The following is a 12,055-nucleotide window of genomic DNA, read 5'->3' on the forward strand; positions in this document are numbered from 1 at the left end:
ACTTTGAAGAAACAAATAGAGGCAGGAAAATCACACATTATAAGTCAAAATTCAAAAAACAAAACTGGACGAAGCCAAAGAATTCCAACACATTGTCCAAATCCAATATTTAGTTGAAAAATTAAAAAGAGAAATGAATGGGTTAAGAATAGTCAGAAGAAGTAAACGCGGGCTTTTAAACGTGGTAGGTTCAGTTTATAAATATTTGTTTGGCACACTAGATGAAGAAGATAAGGAAGAACACGAAATGAAAATTAATAATCTAGCAGATAATTCCATTTAAAATCATGATTTGAATATTATTATTGACGTTGTTAATAACGGACTTGACCTAATAAACAAATTCGAAGAATCTAAAAATAAACAAGAACAAGCTGCAGTTCTGATTTTTAATCTCCAGCAATTCACAGAATACATAGAGGACATAGAATTAGGAATGCAACTAACTAGTTTAGGTATATCTAACCCAAAATTATTAAAACACGATTATTTAAAACAGGTTAATTCAGAAAAGTTGTTAAAAGTAAAAACATCAACTTGGCTCAAAACAGACACGAACGAAATCCTGATAATTTCCCAAATTCCTAATGAAATAACGAAAACTCCTGTATATGAAATAATTCCATATCCAGATGAATTTGACAATATCCTAACAGAAAACACATTTGATAAATATTACATATACGAAGATAAATTATTCAATGAAAACACAGGTCAAATTATTTTCGACAAATGCATAATTGGAATTCTAAAACAAGAACCAGCAAAATGCAAATATGTAAAGACCCATAAAAATTTCCAAAAAAATTACATTGAACCAAATATTTTGTTAACATGGAATATACAAAAATCAACTATAAATCAAAATTGTATAAGCACAGAAGTTTCGATCGTTGGTAATAATATTGTTAAAATAAAAAATTGTACTATACAGTTAGATGAGTTCATAATATCCAACAATATAGCAGATTATACACAATCAATTTATGTTAACAACAATATCACAAAAATCGAACCATTGTCATATATCCAAACTAAAGAAATAGTCGAATCACATATAAAATATTACAATACATTTCAGATATAATAAGTTTGACATTCACTATAATAAGTTTGACATTATATTTAATTTACAAATTTAAAAATATTCCTAAGAAACTTATTGTAAAATATTCTAAACGTGAAGAATAACCAATCATAGTAAATAAGAATGTAAAAACTACTGAGGAAAATATTGTAGCTGAAAATATTATGTTATACCCTACGTTATCGCCCTGAGGACAGGCCAAATTCAAAGGTTGGGGGAGTGACATGCCCATATTCCTATGAGACTCTGCACATATTTAAGCAACACATACACAGTCCCATAACACCCAGAAAATACCCATTACTTTACGTATCTACGATATACCCTATACTACCCTAGAATTATTCACCCTTGTAACAAGATCCCAAAATCGAAGGCCAACGGAAAATCCCCAAATATGTTATCACCCAAAACTGTAGACTAAACAACTCACCCCAATTGTCACGTTCACACGTTCAAAGATAATCAAAGTTCGGCTCGCAGACACATAAACTCCTATTTCAATCCAAAGACATTTCAAAGTCGTAAAATCTAAGAGCGCACTTGTATCCAAGAGTCAAGACACTTGAATCCAAGAGTAATTAAAGTTTCACTCAAAAGAAACTGAAAGTTCCTCAGAACAATTTCACAACTCACTCAAATCCCGAAAAGCTCGAGACCGAGGCTTGATCATCAACAGAATCAGATCAGCAAGTTAAGTTCAGTTTGAGACCTCAAAGTAATAGGTCGGTGTTCTTCACTAATAAGTTTAAACTCTGTAAACCATCAGTTGAATAAAATAAAATTATATTTTTTTATTTAATCGGAGTTGCAAACATTTAATTATATACACATAACATAGCGAGCGGTGACTCCGTGGGATATTAGAAATATGATAATAATCCCGATTATAAGACTTTATGAGCTCTGTGTATGTCACTTTGTCAATCGATCTGTAACTCAAGCCATGCAAGGGAACAGTTGTCAGCACTTGTAAATTGTAAGTGCAGGCCACTTGAGCCATCAAAATATTGTCACTTAAAATATTTCTTACTGTGTGCGGGGGTCAAAATACAGCTCTCCGCTCAAGGCAAACGGATGCGGTCATTGCGTAGGCCATAGATGAGAACAGAATACGAATCATACCAATGTTACTTACTAAGAAACTTCATGAAACAAAACAGTTTGAAATTATAACTCAGCAAAAAAAGACGTTTTATTATTTGGTCGTTATTTTCATTTTTGGTCTTTCGAGACACTCTGCAGTTTTCCCCCACCAGTGGTTTGAGACTCAGAGTTATAAACCAGCTCCTTAAATTCTGCGATAACAAAAAAAATTACTAGTGCACCAAAAATAATCATAAACACAAAAACAAATACAACAACAAAATCAAAAAACCAAATTACCCATAAAAAAATTGTTGGTGGGCTCGCAGCAGCAGCTACAGCAGCAGCGCCGATTACACCGGAATCTACAGCAGCGCGACGATAGCAGCAACATTCACAGCAGAAGAGACGTTTAACATCAGCATCGAGAACAGCTATCTATGTACAAGCAGCAGCATATACAGCTGCGGCCACGACAACAGCATCATCTATAGCAACGGCAACTGCAACGACGACACCAGCGACCAGCACAAAAGCAAGATAAGATATATTTAAGTTAAAATTATATTTTTAAAAATATGGTGTCCGAACAAATCATGAATCTTCTTAAAGGACAATCAGAGATAAACAAAGCCTGTTGGGAAATTAGCGAAAGGAGGTAAAATTTATTATCGAGTTAGAAAGAGAATTTATAGAATTTATAAATTTTAAACTGATATAAGTGGGATATCTTCTGAAGGTACATGTGTATGACAATATAATTGAGAATGGAACAAATATTGTAGACGCAGCAAGAAATTTGAACGAAGAGTTGGCGAAAGCAATACAGGAAAATGCAATACAAGAAAGAAGGAGTTAAGTGGCATTTTACTTCCTCGGCAGGACCTCACTTTTGAGGTATCTGGGAGGCCCTTATATTTATAAGACAGTTTTTTATAAGACGATGAAGTTCTAACACCTGGACACTTTCTAATAGGCCGACCACCATTGGATGTGATTGATCCTATTTATGAGAATGAAAAAAATAGGGAATTTAGATTGGTAAAAATTCATTGAAAAAATTAAAAGAGATATTTAGACTAAATGGAAAGAGGACTACAATAACAGAGGTATAAATCGGAAAAGAATATGCCCAATATAGAAAGTATTTCTAATAAAGGATGAATGTTGTCATCCATCGAGATGGCCGTTAGGAAAGATAGCAAAAGTAAATAAAGGTAATCTGTATATGTATTTGTATTTTATTATAAAATTTCATCCTAACGCTACAAGTTTGGAACTTATAAGTTATTGCGCTAGTCACTAAGAGTTGCAAATATTTAAATGTTACATGATACTTAAAACTAATTTAAAAAAAAACTAACCTAAGTCGCCTTCTATTTTTACTTTAATTTACGTAATAGTATTTTTAAGGTGTGTGAACAATTTTATCTTGAGTTGCGTGGCACTGCTAATATTTTTAAAATGGTTGGGGAGCTGATTCCATGATCGAATAGCATTAATTAAAAATTTTCTTTCGGGTGTCAGTGATTTAGGTCTTATGCTAGTTAGATTGTTTGCTCTTCTAGAGGATGTAAACTGCAATTTTTCGAAAAGATACGAAGGCGGCTGTATGATATCTTTTTCCGATTTTAATAAAATTAAAAGCGTATTTCAGAACTTTCAAACTTTCAAAAAGAATTTGAAAAAAAAAATTACAAAATAGAAATGTTACATTTAACAAGAAAGAAAGCAAGCTTCGGCAAACCGAAGTTCATATACCCTTGCAGCTATCGCAAGAATTCAACATTTTTGAAAACATTAAAATTATGATTTACTTGCATTGAAGCTAACATTGAAGCTATGATGATTTGAAGCTCAATTATTTGATAGTTATTTTATATATTTTTATTATTTCTATGGGATACAGTCGCCCAATTTTGATAAAATTTAAACTATAATTCTGAAATTTTTAACCATTACTATATGTCGAAGAACTAAAAAAAAAAATTTGAAAACAGCAAAGTTATAATTTTTTTCATTTTTTTTCCAATTGTTCCTATGCGAGCTATATGCTATAGTCGTCCGATTTTGATGAAATTTAAAACGTAATTCGGAAATATTTAACCATTACTAAATGTCGAAGAACTAAAAAAAAATTAAAAAACAGCAAAGTTATAATTTTTTTTATTTATTTTTCCGGTTGTTCCTATAGGAGATATATGCTATAGTCGTCCGATCCGGCTCGTTTCGACTTATATACTACCTGCAATAGAAAGACAACTTTTGGGAAAGTTTCATACGGATAGCTTTAAAACTGAGAGACTAGTTTGCATAGAAACGGACTGACAGAAGGACGGATAGACGGACATGGCTAGATCGACTCTACTAGTGTTGCTGATCAAGAATATATATACTTTATAGGGTCGAAATATAGAATTGATGTTGACGTAATAATTCGGCTTGTATGTTTTGAGAGTTCCCTTAACTTTTTATACCCTTGCAGAGGGTATTATAATTTCAGTCAGAAGTTTGCAACGCAGTGAAGGAGACATCTCCGACCCTATAAAGTATATATATTCTTGATCCGCATCACTAGGAGAGTCGATCTAGCCATGTCCGTCTGTCCGTCCGTTTCTACGCAAACTAGTCTCTCAGTTTTAAAGCTATCTGCATGAAACTTTCCCAAAAGTTGTCTTTCTATTGCAGGTAGTATATAAGTCGGAACGAGCCGGATCGGACGACTATAGCATATAGCTCCCATAGGAACAATCGGAAAAGTAAATGAAAAAAAATTATAACTTTGCTGTTTTTAAATTTTTTTTTTAGTTCTTCGACATTTAGTAATGGTTTAATATTTCAGAATTATGGTTTAAATTTTATCAAAATCGGACGACTATAGTATATAGCTCCCATAGGAACAATCGGAAAAATAAATGAAAAAAAAATTTAAATTTTCCTGTTTTTTAAATTTTTTTTTAGTTTTTCGACATTTAGTAATGGTTTAATATTTCAGAATTATGGTTTAAATTTTATCAAAATCGGACGACTATAGTATATAGCTCCCATAGGAACAATCGGAAAAATAAATGAAAAACAATTATAACTTTGCTGTTTTTATACCCTTGCAGAGGGTATTATAATTTCAGTCAGAAGTTTGCAACGCAGTGAAGGAGACATCTCCGACCCTATAAAGTATATATATTCTTGATCAGCATCACTAGGCGAGTCGATCTAGCCATGTCCGTCTGTCCGTCTGCCCGTCCGGCTGTCCGTCCGTTTCTACGCAAACTAGTCTCTCAGTTTTAAAGCTATCTGCATGAAACTTTCCCAAAAGTTGTCTTTCTATTGCAGGTAGTATATAAGTCGGAACGAGCCGGATCGAACGACTATAGCATATAGCTCCCATAGGAACAATCGGAAAAAAAAATAAAAAAAAATTATAACTTTTCTGTTTTTAAATTTTTTTTTAGTTCTTCGAGATATAGTAATGGTTAAATATTTCAGAATTACGGTTTAAATTTCATCAAAATCGGACGACTATAGCATATAGCTCCCATAGGAACAATCATAAAAATAAATAAAAAAAAATTTTAACTTTGGTGTTTTTTAATTTTTTTTAGTGCTTCGAGATATAGTATTGGTTAAATATTTCAGAATAACGGTTTAAATTTCATCAAAAAAAATTAAGCTGAAAATCATCATAGCTTCAATGTTTTTAAACATACACGCAAGTAAATCATAATTTTAACGTTTTCAAGAGTATTTAGTTTTTGAAATAGCTGCAAGGGTATATGAACTTCGGCACACGAAGTTTGCTTCCTTTCTTGTTAAATTTTGTTTTCTATCGTCTTCCATATTGCCGGAAATGACTTTTATCCCTGAACCAGACCATTAATCCTCGTTTTCGTATCCTATTGGAGATCATTGTTTGGTTTTGAAGGGATTATTTGCGACATATAACTAGTTGAACGTTGATGCACTATAAGCAGGTCAAATAAGTGGCCCAACGAAACTAAGCACCAAGCTTTTTACGCGCGGTCCCTATTAGCATAGTGGGCAGTTATCGAGTTGGCGAGGAAAACAAAAATAACATAATGTAAAGACTCTTATAAAAAACTAAAACTAAGTACGGTGCACGTACTGTAGTTCTTAAGACAGGGATAGATGTTGAAATGTAAATTTGATTGTATAGATTATTATAATTTTTACTAATAACACGAAAGGGTTCATGCAGGCCAAAATTTGAGGTACACTATGGCAAGTTAAGAGGATGGTAGTTGCGGATTGGTCTAAAAGGCACATTCAAAGTTAAATTCTATGGAGTCAATATCACTTTTGTTTAGATTGTGCATAAAAATAGTTCCCAGCATGATTCTACGATTAACCAGGGTACGTTAATAAAGCAATAGTAATCTACTAGAGTAAGAAGGCAACCTTACGTTTTGATCCCAGTTCAAACCGCGACGGGCGGAAAGTAGAAATTTTGTTTTTACCGACTCAATACGATCAATGTGTAGTTGATATTAGGACGGTCAAGGGAAGTAAATAATAATTTAGTTGCATAAAGGTCTTCAAATCCTTATAGTTCAAATGAACAGTAGACTTTATGTGACAGTCGAATTTGAATTTTAGGTCAAGAAGATTTCGTAAATCGTTGACCGAATGTATACGATCCAGTGGCATATTATGAAGAGAATAGGCGTACTCCTATAAAAGGTCATTACGTTACATTTAGGGCAATTCAGTTTTAAGAGGTTAGACTGCTAACATCTCTGAAAACAATCAATATCAGACTGTAAACCGAATCCCGATTGCAAATTATTATAGGTCAAAGAAAGTGTAACATCATCAGCATACATTAATACTCGAGAATGTGTTATGACAACAGGAAGATTGTTGATGAATAAAATAAATAGCAATGGGTCCAAATGACTACCCTGAGGTGAGACACTTCAGATGTTTCGTTAATCATATCGGAAACTGAGATTTTAAAAATAACCCTTTGAGTTCTTCTATTCAAATAACTTGAAATCGAAGTCGGCGTTGTCGGTCAAGCCGGCATCGGCGCAACCGCCTTATGTTTTAGCTTATATTTATCTCCGAGAGCGGCGGTCACCTTACTAAAATCTGTATATATAACATCAGTCTGCATTTTAGTATTAAGTAGGTTCATGGTAGTTGACCTTTGCATAACAAAACCATGTTGATATGGTGATATTAGCGAGGAACACAATTGTTCTAAATGAGAAGTAATAATGCGCTCAAATGCTTCAGGTATTGCAGATAATTTGGAAATATGCAGTTCGACAGATGGCGCCACCTAGACTCCGATTGATTTGTGGGGTATATTTCGTTTGGAATTTACTAGCTGAGTAACGGGTATCGAATAGTCTTAGTAGTCTACTATCTAATTCGACTATAGCGTTCTTGTTTTTTTTAATAAAGTTTTTGACAGCTGCCTTTAGTCTTGTTTTGGTTGGTGTAGACCGATGGGCCTGCCATTCTGTGCAGAGTCGACGATCTTCCAGTAGGTTCGACTCAATATGTATATTTGTTCCTTGCGATGGTATTGGCCATAAGCTCCGGATTACAGTGTCATAACTTTTGTGAATTGTTTGAGTGAGTTTTAAATTTCAGCCTCGCATGATATTTTTAGTTGGAGTGTTATGATGATGATGATGAGTTTTATTATTTATCTGTTTATTATGTTAATTGTTTCGCTTTCATTTCTTGAGTGCTCGGACTCTTTTCTTAGCTAAGCTTAGTTTTATCTGCTGCGAAGTCGGCACTGTCGGTCAAGCCGGCATCGGCGCAACCGCCTTATGTTTTAGCTTATGCTTATCTCCGAGAGCGGCGGTCACACAGAGAGAGACAAGGAATCTTATGTGCGTACATGGATATAATTGTTGCAGTCGCCAACTGTGGGAATAAGCTGGCACGATTTATCACTCGCTGATGGCGTGTGTGCTCAAATTACGTTTGCATTTGAAGAGTGCTGATCCTTCTGATTTGGCTAACGTTGCTGCCGGTGGTACAGTGTGTACTCTGTATGCATGCACACTATAGGAGCTCAATATGGGAGCTTACATATTTTCTGATCTTCAGCCCGTGTGTTTTGTTCAATGTAAGAAATTAAGCTCGATTCAGACAAATTACAGCGAAATCAATAACTAGGTGTTTTTTTTTTTTGGATCTGTAGGCCAGGTATAAGGTCTACCCGGTGAAACAAACTCTAGCTAATTGGTTGTGGTGGCGATAATTTTGTATAATTGACGAGCATGTCAAGAGCCCCAGTATTGATATTTTGCATTATAGTCATCTTTGCTATAAAGTGTTGCCTAGAGAGTTTGCTGTTTTGAAAATTGGGGCATAATATACGGCTGATTTTGGCAAAGGTCGAGAAGAACATTGGCTAAGGAGACTCCAGTGGGGGTTGTAGAAGGTATAAAAAAATTGGGTTTGGTAGCACACTGGGCAGTAGCTGGTTGATTGTGCCATTGACTTAGACGACAATTTTTAATTTCTTTTAGACTGGGCATCCCCTATAATTGGCACTGCTAAATCTTCTTTATTTTCTAGGAATTTAGGAATTTACTGGGAGTAAAGCGCAGTAACTTCTTGTGTGTCTATATTCCTGTCAATTTGCGCACTAAGCAGGTCCGTTTCTTTTGTGAGGCTCCTCCCCGGTAATTTTGCGGTGAAAAAGATACTGAAGCTTGTATATTGGGTGAACTAAATATTTTTTGGAGTGTGTTGTCTCAGGCTGTAGTTTAATTTTAAATAATGGCTGTGCGATTTAATTCTTGCACTATTACTTCGGGCTGACCGTTAAACGTGTCCATCTTACGGATTAGGTCCAAGGTCTACTGCCTTACCGTTAGTTTACGGTGTGTCATCTTTGTGCGGGTCCGAAGTGTTGGCGACAACATCGCAGTTTATTCTTTTCTACTGCTGTACAATTCCTGAATGTTCCACACTCACAATCAGAATTCACCAGACTATTCCGCATTCAGAAATAACGACTTCTTCACATGCAAGAAAAAGAAGCATTCTACTAGCGAAAGCTCGAGTCCGTCCATATCGTCAATATACACAGAAGCAACTCCTCTCAACGCCTTACTCGATAATAGTTCCAAACCTTTTATTTATTTAAAAAAAATCTAGCTTTTAAGACTTAAATCTAAAATCTAACTATTAAAAAGTTAAATTTTTTAGAATTCAACAATTGTCTTGTTATATATGTTTGTGAATCATAAAAATTCATTGTAATGTTCCTTATAATCATGGGTAAGTTCTAACCCCAAAATACAATAATTATAGTACTTATTTTAGTCAATTAGTAAAAAAGTGCACTTTTGTGCTCGTTATTTTTTCTAAAACTTTCTGTGTCACGAGTGTGATTCAGTTTGGGTGGAATGATAGGAAAATGATGCAATAATCTTTATAATGAAATAATTATTAAATCATTAAACGTTCCATGTCCTCTTTCCAAAAGAACAACTGCCAAAAGCAAAATTTTAGAATTTTTAAAGTTGTTTTTGAAAAAAAATCAAAAAAATTCGATATGTAAATAAATTAAAAAAAAAAATATTATAGATGTCGTCCCAAAAACATCATTAAAAGATGCCTTTTTTCGCCTTTAAAACCCTACCCCTCCCTTAAAAGAAGATGTTATGCCCGCACTGACAGAATGTCGCGTGGTTTTATTGAATGGCCCCAAAATTCCGGTTAATTTGTGGGAGACCACTTCGTTGCAGGTCATTTTATCGACCCAATTTTTTAGCACATTTTTGATAGTAAGTTCTCAACTTCGACTTCAATCGTAACCAAAAAAAAAATTTTCAACGGAATCAAATCGAAGCTGCGAGGCTGCCAATTGACATTGCTTTTTTGGCTGATTATTGATTTTCGAACACACACTATTAAATTACAAACGTTGATTAATGGTCTTGTATTACCGGGGATCCTCAATAGTTGTGAGCATTTTTATTAATGCATGATGATTTGGCGTGTCTTCAAATGCAACGCACACTGAGCGCAGGGTGCAATAGGTCTTCGTGTGACCGAATTCTCGACTATTTGTGATGTAGAAGATGTTGCAGATTGTAGATGGGGAACTGAGTTTTCTTCTTCCAATATATTTCAGGTATTTAGGTATATTTCTAATATCGAGCTTGTTTTGTAGTTGTTAGGACGGAACTCACCGCTGTAACAGGGCTGGTTGACGATGATCTGTCGTGTGTATGCTTACTTGCATTGTTTTGTCAATTTCTTGGGGAGTAATTGGCCGCTGTGAGTGCCAAGGGGTGCTCTGCAAGCTGGGGGCGCGGCAGAGACCGATTATTCGTATTCTTGGGTACCTTTCGGAGAATGGAAAGATAAACATCTGTTTTCGGAGACTTCTGGGTTCGGCGAACGCAATTTGGTAGACTTTTCGATCTTTTTGTCGGGAATGACAGGAACAATCCAATTGATTTTTAATTATTTATGTTTAATTACATTTTTTTTTACTTGTTTATTGCTGGTTATTATTGTTGAACGTTGATGCACTATAAATAGTACAAACAAGTGGCCCAACGAAACCAAGCACGAGCTTGTTACGCGCGGGCGCTATTAGCTTAGTGGGCAGTTATGGAGTTCGCGAAAAAAACGCAGATATCATAATGTAGAGACATTTATGAAAAAAATTGAAACTAAGTGCGGTGCAAATATGTTAATACAGTAGGTTTTAAGACAAGGATAGAGGTTGAAATGCAAATTTGATTATATAGATTATTATAATTATTACAAAGAACACGAAAGGGTTTATGACGGTCAAAATTTGAGGTACATCTTGAAAAGTTAAGAGGATGGTAGTTTCGGATTGGTCTAAAAGGCACATTAAAAGTAAAGCGGCTTACCAATTCTATGGAGTCAATATTTCCTTTGACAAGATTGTGTAGTTCCAAGCATGATTCTATGATTTGCCAGGGTAGGTAAATTAAGCAATAGTAATCTCTAGAGTAAGAAGGCAACCTTACGTTTTGATTCCAGTTCAAACCACGAAGGGCGAAAAGGAGATTTTTTTGTATTGACTCTATACGATCAATGTGTAGTTGATATTAGGACGGAAAAGGGAAGTAAACGATAATTTAATTTATGTCACGAAGAACTCCTAAATCGTTGACCGAATTTTTACGGTCCAGTGGCATATTATGAAGAGAATATGCGTAAAAAGTCTAAGTTACATTTAAGCCAATTCAGATTTAAGAGGTTAGATTGCCACCATCTCTGAAAACAATCAACATCATACTGTAAACCGAATACCGATTGCAAATTATTATAGGACAAAGAAAGTTTAATATCATCAGCATACAATAATACTCGAGAATGTATAATGACAGAAAGAAGATCATTGATGAATAAAGTAAATAGCAATGGGCCCAAAAGACTACCCTGAGGTACTCCAGATGTTACGTTAATCATGTTGGAAACTGCCTTTTTTAAAAATAACCCTCTGAGTTCTTTCATTCAAATAACTTGAAATCTAAGTTAAAAGATTATTCAAAAATCCGAGCTGATTTAATTTAAATAAAAGAAGACAATGGTTTACAAAATTTAAAGCCTTTCTTAAATCTGTATATATTAAATCAGTCTGCATTTTATTGCTAAATCCTTTAACTATATAGATGTCAATTCAAGTAGGTTCGCCTAACAAAACCATGTTGATATGGTGATATTATTGAGGAACACAAATGCTGCAAATGAGATGTTATAATGCGCTCAAATGCTTTAGCCTACAATTTAGAAATACCTTTATAATTTTGAACATCATAAATGTAAATATTATTACGTGTAGTACAAGGTGGGCCAAAAGAAGTCAACACATGTTGTATGGCTCGCATTTTTTTAAAATAAAAA

General features: G+C 34.3%; 1 protein-coding gene across 2 annotated transcripts in view; it reads left to right on the forward strand.

Annotated features, from left to right (window-relative positions):
• Nucleotides 1-12,055, forward strand: part of LOC128263976 (DEAD-box helicase Dbp80) — a 283,996-nt gene that overhangs the window by 74,016 nt on the left and 197,925 nt on the right. The gene's annotated exons all lie outside the window — the stretch shown is intronic.

This window comes from Drosophila gunungcola, unplaced genomic scaffold (assembly GCF_025200985.1).
Source record: "Drosophila gunungcola strain Sukarami unplaced genomic scaffold, Dgunungcola_SK_2 000040F, whole genome shotgun sequence".
NCBI lineage: Eukaryota > Metazoa > Arthropoda > Insecta > Diptera > Drosophilidae > Drosophila > Drosophila gunungcola.